The sequence below is a fragment of the Arachis ipaensis genome, chromosome B9 (assembly GCF_059453495.1).
Source record: "Arachis ipaensis isolate K30076 ecotype BB chromosome B9, ASM5945349v1, whole genome shotgun sequence".
Classification (NCBI taxonomy): Eukaryota; Viridiplantae; Streptophyta; class Magnoliopsida; order Fabales; family Fabaceae; genus Arachis; species Arachis ipaensis.
In genome coordinates, this window is record NC_142444.1 from 67,713,018 (window position 1) to 67,718,445 (window position 5,428).

General features: G+C 33.1%; 1 non-coding gene across 1 annotated transcript; it reads left to right on the top strand.

Annotated features, from left to right (window-relative positions):
* The first annotated feature begins 200 nt into the window (after window positions 1-200).
* LOC148544954 (small nucleolar RNA R71) lies at window positions 201-308 on the top strand. Its single transcript, XR_015901779.1, has one exon. It is a non-coding gene; the product is annotated as a small nucleolar RNA R71 (small nucleolar RNA).
* The last annotated feature ends 5,120 nt before the right edge of the window (window positions 309-5,428 follow it).

Below are 5,428 nucleotides of genomic sequence, written 5' to 3' on the forward strand. Positions count from 1 at the left end.
TTCTTCTAAGTCATCCCATTATTCACAGGATTTCTTTCAGAAGTGTACATGAACTGGTTATTTGCAACCATCTCAATGAGTTCCTGGGCTTCTACAGGGGTTTTCTTCAGATGAAGAGATCCACCAACAAAGTGGTCCAATGACATCTTGGACAATTCAGACAGACCATCATAGCATATACCTAAGATGCTCCATTCTGAAAGCATGTTAGAAGGACACCTTCTGATCAATTGCTTGTATCTTTTCCAAGCTTCATAGAGGGATTCACCTTCCTTCTGTCTGAAGGTTTGGACTTCCACTCTAAGCTTGCTCATCTTTTGAGGTGGAAAAAATTTGGCCAAGAAAGCATTGACCAACTTTTCCCAAGAGTTCAGGCTTTCTTTAGGTTGTGAGTCCAACCATATCATAGCTCTGTCTCATACAGCAAAGGGGAAAAGCAGAAGTCTGTAGACCTCGGGATTAACCCTATTGGTCTTAACAGTGTCATAAATTTGCAAGAATTCAACTAAGAATTGATAAGGATCTTCCAATGAAAATACATGAAACTTGCAATTCTACTGCATTAGAGAAACTAATTAAGGCTTAAGCTCAAAGTTGTTTGCTCCAATTGCAGGAATTGAGATGCTTCTTCCGTAGAAGTTGGAAGTTGGTGCAGTAAAGTCACCAAGCATCTTCCTTGCATCTCCACCATTGTTGTTGGGTTCGGCTGCCATGTCTGCTTCTGTTTTGAAATTTTCTACATGGTCCTCTCCGGAGTGTTGTGCTTTAGCTTCTCTTAGCTTCCTCTTCAGAGTCCTTTCAAGTTCAGGATCAGCTTCAACAAGAATTTCCTTATCCTTGTGCCTTCTCATATGAAAAAGAAGAAAACAAAGAGAATAGTGGAATCCTCTATATCACAGTATAGAGATTCCTTTATATGAGTATAAGAATAAAATAATGAGAAGAGAGGGGAGATAAGTAATTCAAACAGAGAGAAGAGAGAAGGGTTCGAATTATGAGTAGAAGAGAAGTGTTAGTAATTAAATAAATAAATAGAAAGAGATCAGAGAGAGTATTCGAATTTTAAGAAAAGGGAAAAGAAAAACATTTTTATTTTTATTTAATTAATTAAGTTAGTTTCAAAAATATTAAAAGAAATAAAATAAAATTAGAATTTAAAATAATTAGTTGATTAAAAAGAATTTTGAAAAAGTGGTTAGTGATTTTCGAAAATTAGAAGTGGAAAAGTAGCTAGGTGGTTTTGAAAAAGATAAGAAATAATAAACTTTTTAAAATTAAAACAAACAAGTCAAGTAGTTAGTTGAAAAAGATTTGAAAATAAATTTTGAAAAGATAAGAAGTTAGAAACAGATTTTAAAATTAAAATTTTAAAAAGATATGATTGAAGTTTATTTTGAAAAAGAATTGAAAAAGAAATTAAAGAGATTTGATTTTTAAAATTAAAGTTGATGACTTGGCTTACAAGAAACTAAAAGATATGATTCTAGAATTTAGAGATTGAACCTTTCTTAACAAGAAAGTAACAAACTTTAAATTTTTGAATCAAAACATTAATTGTTAGTAAAGTTTTCGAAAATATGAAATAAAAGTAAGAAAAAGATTTTGAAAAATTAGTTTTAAAATTTTCGAAAATCATAAAAAATGAAAAAGTATTGATTTTGAAAAAGATTTGAAAAGATAAAGTTTTTAAATTGAAATTTTGACTTGACTAACAATAAACAACTAAATTTTAAAATTTTTTGACCAAGTCAACTCAAAATTTCGAAAATTATGAGAAGAATAAGGAAAAGATATTTTTTTGACTTTTGAATTTTTAATGAGGAGAGAGAAAAATAATAAAATGAAACAAAACTTAAAAGTTTAAGATCAAAACAAATAATGCATGCAAGAACACTTTGAATGTCATGATGAACACCAAGAACACTTTGAAGATCATGATGAACATCAAGAACATATTTTTGAAAATTTTTAAGAAAAGAAAGATATGCAAGACACCAAACTTAGAAATTTTTAATGTTTATACACTATGAACTCGAAAATGCATATGAAAAACAAAAAAAAAATACAAAACAAGAAAATCACAAGATTAAACAAAGAAAATCATCAAGAACAACTTGAAGATCAAGAAAGAACACATGATGAATTTTTGAAAATTTAAGAAAAATTAAAAACATGCAATTGACACCAAACATAAAATTTGACACAAGACTCAAATAAGAAAGATAAAAAAAATTTAGTTTTTATGATTTTATTAAATTTTTTTGTATTTTTTTTCCAAATTATTTTGGAAAAAGAAAATAAAGAAATTCAAAATTTTTAATAAGAATTCCTAGATTCATGCAATGTTAGTCTAAAGCTTCGGTCCAAAAGAATTAGACATGGCCAAATGACCAGCCAAGCTTTAGCATAACAAATACAGACATGTCCTTTCTACAATGGAAAGTGAAAACCTCGGTCCAAAAGATTAGACATGGTTTAACAGCCAGCCAGGCTTCAACATATCTCACGAAGCTCTAGAATTTATTTTTAAAAATTTTTTTTTCGAAACTTTTTGAAAAGAAAATAAAGGTTGAAACAAGAAAGAAGGTTACCTAATCCAAGCAACAAGATGAACCGTCATTTGTCCAAACTCGAACAATCCCCGGCAACGGCGCCAAAAACTTGGTGCACGGAATTGTGATCACACTTTTCACAACTCCGGTACAACTAACCAGCAAGTGCACTGGGTCGTCCAAGTAATAAAACCTTACGCGAGTAAAGGTCGATTGATGCGTGAGCATCTTTCCTATCTTTTCCTAGTGAATTTGCATCTAACTTGTTGAGTTTAATTAAGAATTAATTATATTTTACCCACTATGGATGCTATTTTGAGTTTTGTGCAATTTTATTCATTTTAGGTAGCATTCAGATGGATTTGATGAAGTTTCTGCAGAGAAAGAGAAGAAACCAAGGAGATGACCAGCAAATACCGACGCGGACGCAAGGCTCACGCGACCGCACAGAATGGAGGAAATCGCAATGACGCGATCGCGTGCCTAACGCAAACGCGTGGACTGGAATCTGCACAAATGACGTGAACGCGTGAACGACGCGTACGCGTGACATGCGTCACGTGCAGAAAATGCAGAAAAATGCTGGGGGCGATTTCTGGGCTGTTTTGACCCAGTTCTTAGCCCAGAAATCACATATTAGAAGCTGCAGAAGGGACAAATCAAGTGGTCCCCACCCATCAGCTGAAGACTTATTAATTAATTCGAATTTAAATTCAAATCTTATTTTAGGAAAAGATATTATTTTAATTTTAATTTTAGAAATTTGATTTTTAAATTATTAGGATTAATTATAAAAGGGATCACAATAGGGTGGTTCCAGAAGAACATTCCAGAACATTATTCGATACAAATTTACATTCCATATTCCATGAGCAACTAATCCTCCATTGTTAAGGTTAGGAGCTCTGTCTATTGTATGGATTGATAATATTATTTTTCTATTTTAATTCATGTTTTGATTTATATTTCAATAATTGTTTTCGTTCTTTATTTTATGAATTTGGGTGGAACGAAAGTATGACCCACGTTCTAATTGAGTTCTTGTATAACTTGAAAAAGCTCTTTACTTGAACAATAGCTTGAAAACATATTATCCTGAATTTCTAATTGTTTGTATTTAACGGGATACGTGACATATAATCCCTTTATTTTTGGATAATTAGAATTCTTGTGGCATATAAACTAGAATTTGATCATCACCCTCTAATTGGAATTAATTGACCAAGGAATTGGCAGTTGATGAATTTTAGAGGAGACTAGGAAGGTCAAAGGAATTAGGGTCTAGTCACAAATAGTTTGCCATGAATTAAATCTTACATGATTAAAATTAGTTAATAAGAAAAGTCAATCCAGAAAATAGATAACTCTGAAGCTTTAACTGCTTTCTCAATATTTTATTCCTCACCTATTCATCTGCCTGTCTTCAAACTCTTCTTTATTGTTTAATGCTTTTGAACTCTAAATTACTCTTTTCTGTTTGTCTAACTAAGCCTATCAAATACTATTGTTGCTTAATCCATCAATCCTCGTGGGATCGACCCTTACTCACGTAAGGTATTACTTGGTACGACCCGGTGCACTTGCCGGTAAGTTAGTGGGTTACAAATACCGCACCAAGTTTTTGGTGCCGTTGCCAGGGATTGACTGTGATTAACAACTATCAGTTGTTTGATTGCTTAGATTAGGTGTTTTAGTTTTAATTTTATTTAATTTTTGTTTTAGTATTATTTTCGAAAAAAAAAATTTTTTGATTTATTTTATTCAAAATTTTTTTCCTCTTAATTTTTGAAATTAAGTTTGGTGTCCTCTATTTATTTTTATTTTTATTTGAGTTTTTCCTGTTTATTTTTCCTTTTAAATTTTCGATTTTTTTAATTTATTTATTTAGTATTTTTATTTTTATTATTTTACACAGGTTACCTCACAGGGACTTCTCTGCACTCTGACGTAGAGAGTCCCATTTTTTCTTGTTTTCTGCCTGTGTATGCACCGGAATAGAGACAAAGAACATCTCTTAGACTTTGATCCTGAACCTGAAAGAACTTTCAGGCGACATTTGCAACAAGCAAGACTTTGCAAGGCTGCAGAATCCACTATGGCAAATAATAATGCTAATGCCAATGTGGCAAATCCGAATGAGGATGATCAACAAAGGAGAGTGCTTGGCTCTTATTCTGCTCCTACTGCAGATCTTTATGGAAAGAGCATTATGTTGCCTCCTATAACTGCAAACAACTTTGAGTTGAAGCCACAATTGGTCACCCTGGTGCAACCAAATTGCCAGTATCATGGTCTTCCTCACGAAGACCCAAATCAATTTATATCTGATTTTCTACAGATTTGTGATACTGTGAAGACAAATGGAGTGAATCCAGAGCTGTACAAACTCATGTTCTTCCCGTTTGCTCTGAGGGATAAAGCAAAGCTGTGGTTAGATTCCCAACCAAAGAAGAGTTTGAATACATGGGAAAAGGTTGTTACTGAGTTTCTCACTAAATTTTTCCCACCAAAGAAGCTGACTAAGCTTAGGTTGGAAGTTCAGACCTTCAGGCAAAAGGAAGGTGAAACTCTTTATGAAGCTTCGGAGAGATACAAGCTACTGACTAGGCAATACCCTCCAGACATGTTCTCCAAATGGACCCAACTGGATATCTTTTATGAAGGCTTGGGTGAGATGTCCAAGATGAGTTTAGACACTTCTGCAGGCGGTTTATTGCACAAGAAGAAGACACCAGAGGAAACTATTGAGCTGATTGAATTGGTTGCAAGCAACCAATATTTATACTCATCTAACAGGAATCCTGTGAACTCTGAGACCCCTCAGAAGAGGGGCGTGTTGGAAGTAGAAGCTGTTAATGCTTTTCTTGCTCAAAACA